Source organism: Leptonychotes weddellii, chromosome 7 (genome assembly GCF_054177405.1).
Source record: "Leptonychotes weddellii isolate Sample4059 chromosome 7, ASM5417740v2, whole genome shotgun sequence".
Taxonomy (NCBI): Eukaryota; Metazoa; Chordata; class Mammalia; order Carnivora; family Phocidae; genus Leptonychotes; species Leptonychotes weddellii.
This window is the reverse complement of record NC_138375.1, coordinates 76,066,574-76,083,523: the sequence shown is the minus strand read 5'-3', so window position 1 is coordinate 76,083,523 and position 16,950 is coordinate 76,066,574. Positions and strand designations below refer to the sequence as shown.

The 16,950-nt window shown below is 39.9% G+C and overlaps 1 long non-coding RNA gene across 1 annotated transcript; it reads right to left on the bottom strand.

The window, feature by feature from the left end:
* Positions 1–7,183: 7,183 nt before the first annotated feature.
* On the bottom strand, positions 7,184–16,654 carry LOC145722478 (uncharacterized). The gene is made up of 3 exons (XR_014146781.1): positions 16,573–16,654; positions 15,691–15,906; positions 7,184–7,269 (listed from the first exon to the last, which is right to left on the bottom strand). It is a non-coding gene; the product is annotated as an uncharacterized LOC145722478 (long non-coding RNA).
* Positions 16,655–16,950: the final 296 nt, after the last annotated feature.

The following is a 16,950-nucleotide window of genomic DNA, read 5'->3' as shown; positions in this document are numbered from 1 at the left end:
ACTGATTAGTCCAAGTCAAAAATCTGCACTTTCGTCTTCTCAAAACGATTTAATTACCTTTTTCTAATGCAGTAAAAATGCTCCATTTGCCAAGACAAAAGAGCTATTATTCAACACGAAGAAAATATTGCTGTAGCAAGCACAGTAACTTTTAATGTTTTCACTGCTGAACTGTCAAAATGTGAACATTCCCACCCCCTGAAAAAATGAAAGTATGGAACTATAGAATAACCTTCACTTTTGTAGTAAGAGGTTTCTAGAATATGACAAAGAAAACAGCAATTTCAGCCAGGTCATAATTTAGTATAAAATAAAACAAGACATTTAAACCTGAGGAGGAAAAAAAAATTCTGAGAGTGGTAGAACTATCAAACTATGTGTGCAATTTCCTTGTGCTCAAATTGCATTTTCTCCCTTCAGTGTTATATGGAGCAGGGTCTTGCCCTCTAGATTAGAGACTTTTGCATTAGAGGAAACTAGGTTATGTCTTCCACTGTCAGAGACAGAAATTATGAGCTGGAGTGCATTTTAGCCAGTCACTCTGAAAAATGTTAGCCCAAGGGGGTAATAATTAGCACTGTTTTTGTCAGGTGACTGCATTTTAAGCAGTGATGTGTCTGAGAATCTAGCTGAGGGGTTTAATATAAATATATATATTGTTTTCAGTCAGCACTGTGGCTTGATTTTTTTTTTTTTTGCCTTGCTTTTTATTTCAAAAGTAAGCACTTTTCAGGAATTATCAGCTAAAACATCCTACAGTTTAGTATTATGGTGACCCAATAATATAATATAGCCAGTAGAAAATGATACTCAAGCAATCTGAGAAGTTAATGCATAAAACTATAAACTAACTCATTATGAGATCATCATGTATTTATGGACACAAATAACTAGTCTGTATACATTGTTTCTAGGAATCTAAGCACAGACATATAACAATTTCATTTCTAAATTATTATCTTACTTATTTAGGTCATTATTTAATACAATTTAATGTTGTAGTTCCCACAAATAAATTTAAAAAATAAAAATGTAATTTATGGGCTTTGGAATACTTCACTCTGGTATGGCCCCTCTGGGGTCAGGGTCCCATAGTAGGGTAGGGAGCCTAGGAGTTCTGTTATTATTTATTAAATTGCCCAAATCTGAATATACCCCCTTTTGACAAGAATGGATCATTTTAATATTTGTTCCCATTACAAAAGCATTATGGAAAGATGGGGATGAATGGAAACAATCTCTTCTCCTTTAGCTTATAAAGTTTAATAAAGACTATCCTTCTGTTCTTACAATAACCCTAGCTTTACAAATAAATGAATCACTTTAGATTATGAGCTTCTCAGAACACAAGATCATGTTTTCTATAGGTTCTTAAAAATACCACACCGACCTTCCCATAATAACATAAATAATGAATAATTATAAAAGCTTTCTCCCGAAAATTAGCTTACACTATTCTATATCAAATGAGACAATAAATGCAGTAATTCAAAAGTAACTAATTTTCTGGGACTGTTCTACTTTATATAAGGACAAACTGGTATTTTAAATAATTCCTTCTCAAAAGGGTTCAGGTGGGAAAAAAATTGTTCTCATTTATTATAACCAATTATGAGCATGACACCTTTCATAATATCACAAGACTCCAAAGAATAAGCTTATGAGGTGTGAATGCATTCCTCCACCATATAACTCATCATATCTTGCTCTGTAGCACCCAAGATATTCCCATCTCCCGGTTTGAACCTTAAGTGACTGGTGAAAAAGACTGCTTTAAATTCTCAAGCAAGGCTAATTCTCTCCTCTCAAGGGAGCTTACACCCCTCTCTCTTTTCCCCAAGATGCTATTTGGGTAGAAGGAGATGATCTCATGTCCTAATGGTGACAGGGGAAGGACTTCTGGCCTGTGTACTAGCATCCCGGTCTTCGCTGGCCTCTGCTGATCTGTTTCCCCACTGGATCAAGTTACTGAGTACTCTGTGCTAGGGTCCCACATGTTATGTTTTGTACTTCCTGGTACTTTGGGGGACTTACAGGAGGGAGGGTGATGGTGGCACCTCTTCCCAAAGACCTCAGATTCTCTTATCACTTTCTGTAACAAGGTCCCTGGCCTCTGTAGCGTTCTTGCCCTGATCCCAAGCTTCTTGCATTCCAAGGATTTTCTTAGTAATAGGAGATTTAAGAATTTACAGAATCCCCTGATACCCTCATGGACCATGGCAAACCAGGGGCATTATTTAACCCTCATGTCTTCTTTCAATTATTCCTAATTTAACAACCACGTGGCAACATATCAGTGTTATGCCACGATAAATATGAGACTTCAGGGAATTTGAAATTCTCCTAGGATAGATAGATCTTGAAACAAGTAGCAAGCTGAACCTAACCCCAACCCACGAATCCCACCATTTTAATTGGATTTTTTTCCTATCTCTCACGTTACTCCAACCCAAAGACTTTGAACTCCTAGTTGTACGAACTCAAGGACACTCTCATCTGACCTCATATCCCTCTTCTGTCTTCCTTCTTCTCCAACCTCCTCATTTTCTTTCCTCTTTCTGTCAAGACTGCCACCATGTTATATCCTCCTCTTTCCCTCAGTTTAATTCACCCTCCCCTTCACTGGCTTGGTAGTGATGGAAAAGCTTCAGGAAAATAAACCAGATTATCAAGGAGAGGAAAAAAAAAAAAAAAAAAACCGGGAGGTGTGCTGGAGTGTATTGTCTCTTGGCTCCTCCTTTGTTTTTCTCCACCCTCTTTGGTACCTCATGGGCAGGAAGCTTGCAAAGCTGGACTTCCCAGACTCCCTTGCCGCCTGACTGCCTGTTAAGTTCTGCCAGTAGGCAGCACTGGCGGGAAACTAAGGAGAACAAGAAGCCATTTTTCCCAGATTCTAATGGCAGTTTCAGCAGTCGCAATAGTGACAGGTAAGCAAGGTTCCAAGTCGTACCCAGGTAACTCGGGGCCCACACCAGCAGCCTCAGCTACATGTGAATTCTACGTAACATCATTTTCGCCTTTGGGCCTCTGGGCCTACGGGTTCGGAGGGCATCCCTATAGATACTTCTCTCTCGATAACCTTCTCCCTCAGTGCCTCTAGCCCTTCCAGCACTTTGTAACTATATTAACTCTGTTTGAAATTCCTCAAATGCATTCTGTTTGATTAAACACTGCCTGTTTAAACACGTCAATCACACGAGCTTTATTACACTTGTACAAAGTCTACCTGTTGAAGTCTTTTCAGTTGCCTTCTTTCTTAACGGGTGGTTGCAAAGAATGTGAGGTAAACCTTTGGAGTAATAGTCACTAACCATCCTAACTGCCTCAAGAGAAGTTTTACTCTTACAGGGTAATGTCTCCACCAGGCCTAGATGGTGTCTATAGCAGCAAATGAGAAACATTAGTTATTACAGTTCTGTCTTTTGCCATGTAAATCCACAAGTCACGTGTTGCCTATACTCTTTCTAAAATGTCTTCGGGTGCAGGAAGAAATACCAAGCACATTTCTGGAGTCTTGCTCTCACCTCTCTGATGACTTCACTCACCTCTCTAACATATGGAGATAAGAATGACAAAGTTCTACCTTTCTTGCCTTACTCCATCTAGCACACAGGGACTACCAAATTCCCCTGACCATGAACAAATTGTAGTCCAAGGTGCCAGGATGCCAGGGCCATTCATCACCTGCAATAACGAGGAATGCTGTGGTCCAAGGACTCAGAGAGCAAGTACACACATACACACATTCAATTACTCGTCTATTTTCCTTTCAAGTCAGGGGCCTGTTAAGTGGAGGAAACAGGTTGACTTTTTATCTTTATATCTCTAGGCCTGATTTATCCCCAAGTCGAAAGGCATGCGAACAGCTTTTAGGATTTTTATAGACTTAGAACCATATAATTATAGAAGTAAAAAGAACATTAGAAATCATATTATTTTACCTCCTCATTTACACATGATTATCTCTACTATAACACTCGTCACTCCTACCATAATTTTTTTTATCTTCCCAACCGATCTATGAACTCCTAGAAGATAGGGTATGTGGTTTTTATCTTAACATCTGTGCCTAACACAGTGCCTACAACACAGGAAACATTCGATAAATGCTTGTTGGAAAGAAGTAGATGAATGGACGGAAGAGCCAATGGGTTAATGAAGGGAGGAATGAGTAAGAGTTGAATATCGTGTCTAAGAATACACAGCTATAAGCAGCCTAATAAGGATTAAAGAACATCTGATACGTTTTCTAATTCCAAGTCCAGTATTCTTTTTACTGACTCTCTTCTGACTTAACATTTTAAATGTTTCCGCATAAAACAAGGTTTAGTCCTTTTGCCTTCAGAGCAAATGTAGAGACATGGGCAAAACAAGGAGAGGTGCTGTTCCACCTGTCGGGGAGAGAAAGGAGGGGACTCAGTACCTAGCACCAGGTTCAGAAGCAACAGACAAGTCCCCAAGACCAATTGCAAAGGAGAAAACTCAGGCAAGCAGGACAGAAAAATCATACCAGCACAGCTGCACGACACCTTCAATCTCCACTGTGGTCACTCTGTGCCTAGTGATGGGAAAACGTACCACATATAAATAGCTGGATGCTCTGAATTTTCACCTGGGGAGAGAAAGCTCAATATCTGTCTACATTATCCCTGTTTTTCCCCAGGAACAGTACATCTCACTTACACAAATTGTGAAAAAGAACAAAAGACCCTAAGATATGAAACCGCTCTTTCAGAATCCAAATGCTCTAGAAGCATCACAGATTTTAATGTATAATGTTTAGGAAAAATATATGCAATTGGTTGCTCTCTCAACATGTATAATGTCTAAACCAAAATAAATAAATACATACATACACACATACATACATAAGGGAAATTTGGAGGATAAACAAATGTCACTAAAAGATAAATACTATTAAAATTCTGTTACAAAAACACTTGAATTCCTTGGTGTTTATTTTAAATCCAACTGCAAATCACAAACCACATCACCTAAGACCCCAAACAAAACTATATACACATACTTACACCCAGAAAATTTGGTAGAAAACTAACACACCGTAAGAAAAGCCTGGTAGGCCATGGTTACATATTTCAGTTGCTCCCAACCAATATGTGATGAAGTAGAAATGTGACATTTGATATTATCACTGACGGTTAATTCTGTGAACATTTTAATATTTTTCAGACATGCCAAGATTTATATTTTTCCCTCCTCAAATAAAGTGAGAATTTAAATACCAAGTCTTCCCTTTCTTTTGAAAAAATAAATGCTATAATACACCTCCCAAGGTTAATCTGTGTCCTTGCACCTCCAACGAATCCATGGCAAGAATGTTTTTTATTGCTCTGCCATATCTAAAATTGCTTAGTCCATACTCTCTTAGACACATCATTTTTCAAACTCAAACTTCTAAGTTTCATCAGAAAAGAGCACATTACACTAGATGCAAAATGAATGACTACTAACTCATGTTCTAGGGCTATGCACCATTATTCACCGAATAAACAAGCCCATATGTTTCAGGTTGAAGAAATAATCTTGCAGGAAGCACTGCTAAGATACCACAGACTTTGAATGATTCTTTGGCAAACTTGAAGCAGTTTGTTCTGGAAACTGTATCATCCATGGAGCCCTAGCTCTTGCCATTTGATTTGTAATGGATACAGTTCCAAATAAAAAAGTCTACATTCACAGCCTTGGCATTCTTATCTCCTCTTAATTCTCAGGCTATTGCAGTCCAGCTTCTTTTTCCTGACTCCAAAACATGATGGGAGGAGGGGGTTCTTCTGAAGCCTATTAGGGGTTGAATTTTATCCCCCTAAAATTCATAGGTAGAGATCGTGACCCCCAGTACCTCAAAATGTGACCTTATTCAGAAATATGGTCTTGGCAGATGATCAGGTTAAGCTGAAGTCATTAGAGTGGATCTTAATCCAATAGGATCAGAGTCCTTATAAATAAGGGAAATTTGAACACAGAGAGAAGCACATACACAGGGATGACACCACACAAAGATAGAGGCAGAGATTGGGGTGATGCACCTACAAGTCAAAGAATGCCAAAGATTCCTGGCACACCACCACAAGCTAGGAGAGACGCATGGAACAGATTCCCCCTCACAGCCCTCAGAAGGAACCAACCCTGCTGACACCTTGATCTTGGACTTCTAGCCTCCAGAACTGAGAGACAAAAAATTTATCAAATTTATGTTGCTTAAGCCACCCAGTTTGTGATACTTAGTTACAGCAGCCCAAGAAAACTAATAAAAGCCTATTCTAGAAAAGAGCAGAGTTGGACTCTGGACTCATCTCTTTATTCCGTAAAGGCTTTCCCCAAAGTTCTGTGCTCAGCTCCCTCCTCCCAGAGAAATCACAGCCACCCCACAGCTTCCACTGTTACCTTAAAACCAATTGTTTCCAAATCTACATGCTTCATCCCATCTCTCTTCATTGACCCAAATGTTTTTCTTTTTTTTTTTTTAAAGATTTTATTTATTTATTTGAGACAGAGAGAATGAGAGACAGAGAGCATGAGAGGGAGGAGGGTCAGAGGGAGAAGCAGACTCCCCGCCGAGCAGGGAGCCCAATGCGGGACTCGATCCCGGGACTCCAGGATCATGACCTGAGCCGAAGGCAGTCACTTAACCAACTGAGCCACCCAGGCGCCCCCCAAATATGTTTTTCTAACTACTTGATCAGTATCTCCAAAGGGATGTTTCCCATAAGTACCACAATCAAAGTCATCCCAAACCTGCTGGCTGCTTCTGGGTAAATGAGGATATATTCTTGGTTAATGGCATCACCACCTACCCAGTCAACCAAACTAGATGCGAATTATGTCTAATGCCTCTTCCTCTCTCAGTTCCTACATCAAATAGTTCCAATGAAATCTACCTGTGAAAATCCCTTGATCCTTTATCATCCTTCCCTACTGTATTGGTTCAAATCCTCATCATTTCTTGCCCCAACTTATTCCAAGAGTCTCGTAAAGGTTCTCCCCTGCCTCCAAACGACTCTCCTCACTTTTTACGATGTAACCTTTCTACAGATAATCTATCTTGTCTAAACTGTAGTTTAGGCCACTGTGATATAGGGGAAGTTTGTTGCTTGATGCATAAACTACCTTATGTTGATTTAAATCCATTCATGAGTTTTATACTCACATTTGTTCTGATCTGCATGCTAAGGTGTGTTGGTTTGCTATCAAATTGCCACTTGGAAACATGTACGTCATGGCATTTTCCGTTTAGTGATGCGGTATGTCCTTTGAGAACATGTAAAATAAAAACCAAAGAATATTACGTATGCTGTAAGGCTCCATCCAATTGCTTCTCGTCCGTGAAGACCATCCTAGACTCTGCCTCCTCCTCTCTCACCCTCCTCTTTCTGCCTCTCTTTTTATCTTTGGCGTCTCTCCTTATCCTACAGTTATTTGTCTCTCTCCCCTCCAATCACCCATTCCAACTAAACTGTAATCTGCTTAAGGTCAGGATTTGTACCTGATACCTTCTTTTCGTCCTCCTAAGCACCTCGCACAAAGTGCAAGGCCATTGTCTATGCTCAGTAAATGTGGATTGAATGAGCTCAGTCACAGAAAGTAATAAATGGATTTTTTTCATAAATGCACCATCTCTCCGGAAATCCACAGTGCTCACATTTTGCATTATGAGCTCATTTTAGAGTGATTGGATGCATTTTATTGGCTAATGTCTGCCATGTGGTAATGTCTTCATTTGCTGAGTTGATGTTCCAAATCTTACAATTCTTAGTCATCATTATTAGTTTTTCCCCTGAATTTTGTGCTTCATTGAGGTTTTAAAGGGTAAAATTAACCTCCCAGCTTTTCCTCCATAAATTTATAATTTCATTGTGATTTCATTGCTATATGGGCTTCCATTTCAGAGGTTTGTCCAAAGTTTAGGTGATTATGTGTCTGTTGTTTTTCTCCTCTCACAAATGCAGTTATTTCCTTGCAAACTAACTTGCTCAACTGTATAGCAATAGACACAGCAACATGATGAAGAATTCTAAGTATTATTTGCTTAGAAAAATTCTGAGGGGAATCAAACTTTTTTTTTAACCTGTGTTAAGCTTATATCAGAATTTCTAAAACAAAGACTCACTTGCCTAATACTTTTCCCTGCTTTGGCATCTGTTTATCTGGACATAAGTCAACATTTTCTGCAGAACAAAGTACTGTAAAAAGTACATTGACAAGTTCTTAAGGGTTATCTTAAGCATAAAATTTGTTTCGTTACTCAACAGTATGAAAATTTGGTTATTTAACTTGAACTGGAACTATATGGTTCAAATGTCACTGAAGTTATACATGATTATATAGTTAAGAAATGCGCTTGGATATTTATCATTTCTCCATATTGGGTAAACCTGTCAAACACATTAGACTCATAAACTACCTAACTGCTTGTAAAAAGACACCTTTACCTACTTTTTAAGTGGAAAAAACACTCACCTAGAGGGTCAGAAAAGCTACTTCAGTCTGGGTGCAAAAATAAATTTGGATGAGTCGCAAAATGTCTTGAGACCCTCTGGGGGAGAAACTGTAGTAACAATTTTTACCTCACTTACCAGTTTGTCCTTTGTCAATTAATGCATGAAAACCGGCCTTGCTCTCTGCCTTTGAATGCCTCCAATCCCATCACCTGGACCAGCCCCGCTACCCCCTCTCCCCCACCCCCTGCAGGTATCCCTTCCTCTAACTGTGAAAGAAGTTACAACTCACCAGAAAAAGCAAAAGAACCTAGGCCAGTAAGTCAGTAGCTCAGCATCAGGTAGACCTTGCTTCACGACTTCTAACAACCAGACTTGCCTTTTTGCCTTTAATAAAAACCATGCCTCCTACCTTGGTTTTAGTAATAGCATTCCACGGCTTCCAAGTCTCTGCTCTGATTTGCTTCCCATTAAGCTAACTAGTTCAGTCGTTCTCAAGGTGTATTTCACAGACCAGAAGCATCAGCATTACTCGGGAACTTAACAGAAACGTAAATTCTTGGGCCCACCCGAGACCTACTGAATCACAAGCTCTTGGGATGGAGTTCAGATGGAGTTTGTTTGAGCAAACTCTCCAGGTGATTCTGATGAATACGAAAGTTTGAGAACTACTAGGCCATTTCCTTAGCTTCAATTCCTCTTTATTTCCATGTGTCCCTTTGTTCTCTTCCTCTCTAACAGAGCAAACTTCTTTTGGCAAATATGTAGCAGGAAAGATTGTTCTGACGGTTTCAAGTGTGTGACTTTGGCAAGAGGGAGAGAGGTTGAAAAGGAATGGTGGTGTGCCTTGCTTCGCAATGGGCTATGGGAACTACATAGTGAATGAAACCATGGTAAGTGGGGGGAGGGGGGATTGTTAAGGGGGAGAGATGTCAAAGGAGAAATTTAAGAAGTCTTACTCCAAGTTAGAACTGTACTCCCCTGCCCCAGGCATTTTTAGAGAAACACCAATAAAAAATTTAATTTACTTTTTTGGTAGCTGGGCTGTGTTCCTTTGAATTCAGCACCACAGAGACTGCACCATATGGAGACCAAATTAATATTCAGGTTTTACAAGGAAATGACCTGCCTTTCTCAGTGTGTTATGGGACAAGAACAGCATGGGACAGAAACAATAGCCTCATTCCTTTCCCCTCTGCCTCTTCCGAAATACTGTTGGCTAGTTATCTCCACTCCTTCCATCTTGTGGCCTCCCTTCTCCCTGGGAATGTAATCTGGGAGTGAACACCATCACCGTATCTTGAAAGAGTCTCTTTTAACGGTGCAACCACTGCAGAGACACTACCCTGAGTATGCTCTTCTGATGACATACAAGTTGCCATAGAAAGGGATTCACTTTCAAAATCTCAACGCCTCTTGCTTATTCCTTACCCCAGCGTAACACAGCTCCATTTCCTCCTCAGAACGGTGCTTCTACCACCAAGCCTATCTATCAGTGACCGCTTAACAAATCTGATTGGTAGTTTTTAGCCTTTACCATACTGGAGCTCTCTAGACTATCATATGACCAGTCGTTCCTTGAAACACTTTCCTCCCATGATTTCCATGACATGAAATTCTCGCTTCCTCCGCTCTTGCTATGGCTATTTCTTCCCAGGATCCTTTTAAGTTCATCTTCTCCAGCCCTCCTTTTAAAAAAGCTCTGAAACTTCCGAAATTCTGTCTTTGTCCCTCATCTCTTCTCACCCTCTGCATGCTTCCCAAGCAGTGTTACCTTCTACCACCATCTCTCTTCTGTCTCCCCAACCTAATCTGCCTAGAGCATTATTTCTGTCCTCAGACTCTTAAATCTAATTTCCTGGTAGATTATATTCATCTGAAAATGCCAACGGATGGTGACTCATCATCTTTCCCTCAAAACTGTATTTGATCTACATGTTCTACCTCCCACTCATTGCAAAACAAGAAACTTGGCCTTTATTTACATTTATCCTATATTTATCCTTCTCCTTTAACCCCATATCAAATCAGTTAGTAAAAATTTCATTCTCTTTATCCTCACTGCCACTGCCAATCCTGGTATGTGTTACCTCTTGCCTGAACTACTGCAATAATCTCCTAACTCGTGCCTTTTCCTTCACACTGTTGCTGGTGATAGCACGTATAAATGAGAGCAAATTTAACTGCATAAAATTTCTCAGCAGTTTCCCAACAAAGACAAGAGAGAATCTACTATCTCTTAAGTGCATTCAAAGTTCTTCATACTTCCATATATTCATACCCAACCACTCCCGCTTCTACTTACCTTTGCCCCATTCTTGTAGTTCAATTATACTTCTAATTCTCTGAACAGATAATATTCTTTTAATCCTTCATGTTTATTGCCATGAAGCTCGGTGCATAATTCTATCACTTCACTCACAATCTTATAATTATCTATTTGCATCTTTCTCTCCAAGAACCTCCTCCGTATCTAGGACTACATCCACATTTTTGTATCTCCGGCACCTGCCACAATGCCTGGCTTATCTAAGACGGTCAATAAATCATTGTTCAATAAAATGGGTGAGTATCTGAATAAATGCCATTCACTCAGTTTAACATTCCCTTTTTCCCTTTGTACAAGTAGAAAACACACCATTCTCAACATTCAACTGAAAGTTTACCTCTGAAGAAATTTTCTGGTTTCCCCAAGCAAAGCTTAAGGATCCTTTCCCTGTGATCTTTACATACACTTCAATTACAGAAAAGACCACATTTTACTGAAGTGGTTGTTTACATGTTCAATTCTTCCAGCAACCTAATTAATACAGCTGGGCAAAAAGAGAAGACAATAAATTCAAACCATAAAAGGAAAAAAAATCTCTAAACTACATCTTACTGAAGGGTTTGCCAATTCCTAGTGAAAAAAAATTAAGTTAATCTCAAAAATTCAGGAAACATATATTCTTGTGTACAGTATATTTTTTCAATTAAACCTGTCAACGGTCTTTTTAAATGTGCAACTTAATATCCCTTTCAAATATTGTAACAGTTATCTGAGTAAGGTGGACACAAATGACTATTGAAATTAAGATTCCGATGCCCAAAGTGGCAAGAGAAAGAAAGAAAAGAGAACCCTGAAGAACTGACTAGTCATCTCTTAATCCTGAGTACATTATGTTACATGTTAGGCAAGCACAGCTGGTTTCCAATGGATGGCTGTAAAGGGAAATTAAAACTATAACAACCACCTCTCCACCCCTAGTCCTACTTGCATCTCCTATGAGCAGGGGCAGGAAAAGCATTATGGAAAATATGGTTTGGACAAACTATCATACACTATTAGGATAAATCACGTACGTTTATTCAGCTTTTTATTCAACAGGAAGCCTAACACGTTGCCTTTTACCTAGTAAGTGATCCAAATATTTATAAAATGAGTAAATTAAATCATTTCATAATGCCAACTGCATATTAGTAATCTGATAAAAAAGCATGTTCCTCCTGATGCTTTATTACTCTTGTCATTGACACTCACGTGACCTCACACTTTGCCATTGATTGGAATTCAGTGAAATACAAGTGGGGAGCTATGATACCCTGAGACAGGTTGGAAACTTGTTACTAAACTAGGAAAGATCTATGATATGTATCATAGCAGGTACAGACTGCCGTATTGTGGATGATAACATATTGATCCAGTCGCCATAATTCTTGTCTGTCCTCAAGGAGCTTACAATTTAGAACAGAAGTAATTTTCCTTTTTTTTTTTTTTTTAACATTTTACTTATTTGACAGAGAGACGCACAACAAGAGAGGGAACACAAGTAGGGGGAGTGGGAGAGGGAGAAGCAGGCTTCCTGCGGAGCAGGGAGCCCGATGCGGGGCTTGATCCCAGGACCCTGGGATCATGACCTGAGCCAAAGGCAGATGCGTAACGACTGAGCCACCCAGGCGCCCTAGAACAGAAATAATTCTATGGGGCTGTAATACCAGGTAAGTTGAGGGAAGAACCAACTATGTAGCTCAGCCACGGTGCTCAGGGAAGGCTCCATGGCATCTCAGCCAGACCATTGTTGGTTCACAAACTGGCCCTTATACACGGAGAGCAAGGGGAGAGTGAAGAAAGGGACAGAGCACTCCAGATTGGCAGGTGGCAGGTTTAATAAGCCAAAAAACTTACTTACAAGGCTTGCTTTGGGCTCCCTTGAGACGAGTAGATCTCCACACCAGCAGACAAGAGTTTTAAAAGTTTATATAGGAGCCTTAATTGGGTTCAGTCCTATACCATCCGGACGGCCTCAACAACACATTGCTCTCTCAAGGCTGTGTCCTTGAAAACTGCTCCCACGGTGGGAACGGTGGGGAGAGCGTACATTCCACCCACAGGGAAGGCAGTGAGGAGCCTCTAATTGCCCAGATCTAGCTTGGGGGTCAACTAGCGGTCATGGCCTCTCGATGACCTCCTCTAACAACCAGGAGAATGAGCGGGCTTCCTTTACGTGGGAAAGCGCCCAGGATGAGAATTTAAAACACACAGGCTCACTCCAGGTGGAGTCAATCTCTTGTGCAAGCCCACAGAGGCTGGAATTCTGAATCTCTAATTCAGAAGGAAAACCTTCCTGGCCCCATGTTTACTGATCACGATATTGAAAAAGAAATCCTAGTCTCTGTTTAACTCAGTTACTTGTACATAGATTCCCAGATGATTAGTAGTTGCTGATATGGAGGAATGAGACAGTGGGAGTGGAAATCGATGAAAGCCGTATAAATGAGCAACCTGGGACTTGGGACCTGGCTTCAGCCATGATGCTCACCAGCCACGTGCTATTGGGACACTTAGCACCCGCAGGCTTTAGCTTCCTCAACTCTAGAATGAGGGAACTAGACCAGAGGAGACTCTAAGGTCTCTTCCTAGCACCACACATCCACAACAGACCAATTACCTGGGTTCTTGCCTCTCCTTGTCTATTATTCATTAGCATGTCCACAGGAGCAATAAAAGGAAGTGAAATTTCAACCAGCCAATTTTGCTGCTTATCTGTTCTGGGAAAAGGTTTGATGAACCAGGGAGCTGAGGGCTATCTGTTGGCTTCAATTATCAACACATTTCCTGCCCACCATTACACCACCGATAATCAAGATTTTACTTTTCAAGCACGGTCAAGCTACTATTAGAATATCTTTTTTAGTATCTCTGAAGTTATTTTCATGCCCCTTCTGACAACTCTTTGTAGATGCACAGAGTCCTAAAGGCCATTATATGATAGCTGAATATTAAACACTAGGTACTGTATAATTTGCTAGAATTACCTGTCAGTTTCAAATTTGTGCTCTGCTCACAAAAATCAAATGTAGTTTCTCATCCATTGAAACACAGACATTAAAATGGACAGACAATACTGTTTGTAACATCCGGGTCACAGATAATAACCACAGTCTTTTCACATTCAATAATCATACCAATAACCAATATTCACATTGCATTTATGTGCCAGACACTGTGGTAAATGCTTTACATGCTAAAGGCTTCATATTATTGTCTCTCACATGCTGCAAAGGAAGCTCCATGCGGGCAAGGATTCTCCTGTTTCTTTCTCTGCTGATTCCCCAGGATATGAATCAGTGCTCTGCACTATTTGGGCATTCAATTGCCAGTGGTTTGTCTCTAGACCTCACACTATCTACTGCCATTTCGTGACTGATAGGCTGGTGTTGTAGCTTCTGTGGGAAGTTGTGCCATGAAGGAGTCTCGAGAATCTGGCCCCATTATTCACCACTAGGGTGACCTTGACAAATTATTTAACTGTTGGATGCCTCTCTTTCCTACTCTATAAAAGGAGCATAATACTATCTCTACCTCTATCTCATAAAGTGATGAAGATTACTATCATTTGCCACGTAACAAATCACCAAAAATAATGACTTTGAACAGTAGCATCCCTTTATTTTTGCTCATAGATCTGCAGTTTAGACAGGGCTTAGCAGGGAAAGCTCGCTTCTGCTCCACACAGCATCGGAAGGGGCTGCCCAACTGAGTACAGGATGATCTGCCTCCAAGTTGGCCTGCTCACATGGCTGGCAAGTTGGTGCTGACTGGTGACGGAGAGGGGTCTTGGTTCTTCTCCATGTGGCCTGCACTTCCTCACGGCATACCAACTGCATTTTAAGGAAATCATCCCCAGAGAGGGAACCAGGGCAGAAACTGTATTCCCTCTTTGGACTTAGCTTTGGAAATCCCATACCATCACTTTCGCCGTACTCTCTTAGACAAAACAGTTGACAAAACCCGCCCAGCTTTAGGAGAAAGAGACATAGACTCTACCTCTTATTGAGGGAATGGCAAAGTTCTAGAAGAGCACGGGGGAAAGGAAATGTTGTGGTCATTTGGGGAATATACAATCTGCCACAATCTTACCCCCGAATCTGGTTTTCCTCTCAGGAAGTGTGTATACAGAATGATTGGAATGTCCAGTTACTCTGTGATTAGGTAAAACCGTACTCTCTAATGACATGGGATGGTAGGGCACTGTTCACTCATCAGCCACAATAACGTGTGAGGGTTGATAGGGGGGTTTTCCAATGCCCCATGGCAGATAGGTAGGGAATTCCCAGGCACTGCACCAGGGAAGCCAGAAGGAAACCAATCTATGTATCAAACTGAAAAGGAGAAGTGGAGACGAAACCAGAGAATGGATACTGACCAGCCATGAAGAAAGAAAACAAAAATTTATTAAGTCCCTGCTATAATGGATACTTTGTTTAGCTAATCAAATCTTTCTACAGCCTTGCCTTTCCACTGATCTAAAGGCTTTAAGTCATCACAAAGCTTGAAAATTTTACAACGTACCATCTCCTGATATAAACCCCACAGCAAGTGCTATCAGTATAATTATCCTAAGAGTATCCAATAAGACCGTTCTAAAACAGCTCCTCCTAGGGTAGGAGCTAGTGCAATGATGGGCCAACTTGCTTAAAGAAAGCGTTTCTAGCCCAGTACTCAGAGTACTCTGATTGGGCTGGCTCGGGTCACATGCTACCCACACATCAAAAACTCTGCCAGGGGAAGATATTATGCCTGCTGGTGCAAGAAAATAGCAGCACACTTGGGTTTGGACATTTCTGTCATCTAAGCTTCTCCAGGCAGTTTATAGAGAGGTTAAATAAAATAGGCTCTAGAAATGTTCATTTGATTCTAATATTTTTCTTCTCTAAATCAATTCCTTATCTATAACAAAGTATTTTTTCTTACCCAATTCTGTGAAATCCTGAAGCTTCGGAAGGATGTTTTTATAAAATGGTTCCATTTACAAGTAATTCTATAGCAAAGTCCCTGAGGATCGTGATGCAGTGAAGTTTTAGTATAATATTCTCTTCGAAGCAATAATTCAGCCATTGTAGTGCATATCACGGGATCCTTGGTTTAATGAGAGTTTTGCTGCAAGGCATCCAATATCCATCCAGTGTGCTTAAGAAAATCAGGTAAAACAGGTGTTTCCTCAATTAACAATTTAAAGTTTTGTTACATGAAAAATAAGTGAACCAAAATAGAAGATAATATTCTTAGCAAAACATACCAGTACTCTACATTTCCTGTTTTTCCAAAGACCTTGAATGTATCATTTCATGTATACATTTTTAAAGTAATTAATGTAATGCATCCTTGGCTAAGAAAAATACTCCCAAAATCATTATTCACAGCAACCTCACATTAACCAGCCTGTGTTTAACCAAAAAAATTCGTCAGTCTCTGAAGTGTACTTTTTACCTTCTGAAGAATTAACATAAGTAGTATGATTAATTGAAATTTCTAATTTTATGAAAAAATCATGCTTAAATATTTAAAAATAGGTAGTTTCCATGTTTACAAACACTGTTAATCATGTTGTTTCTTCAGTTAACTTATTGGCAGTTTCCTTTAACTTTGACGGAATCAGAACTTCTCCAAAATCATATGAAAATTGAATCTCTTGGTCATATCCTACTTAGGATTCATTGTTGATGGCTCTCAGAAGGCTAGCGTCTGTCTAATACACTACCCAAGATAATTCTCACAGTGGAATAAAATGATATTTGATTCCATTCCCAACTTCCTAATTAACTTAAGCGAGTCATATGAAATCCAGTTCCTTACTTTTTTCTGAATATTATACTAGAAATCTGAAGAAAATCTGAAATTATTTGAAGTCCTAAATTGTTCGTCTGAAAATATTTCAAAATATCCTCACAGAAGACCTAGGGAAGAAAGACAAAGGACATAATGACAATAGGAAAGACGTAGGCCTGAGTGTATTACCATCTAGGCCTGGCTTGCTCTGGTTTCCATGTCCTCTGCCTGCTCGCTTGCTCACTCTCTCATTTCAGGGAAACCAGATTTGAAAACCAAACCAAAACATTTCCTCTGTCATCCTTTATACAAATCTATTAACTTCAAAGGGAGCTTTGTTTATGTTTAGGATAGCTGTATAATTTTTCTCCCAAGCCAAGACACTTTTAAGAAAACAAGGGGATA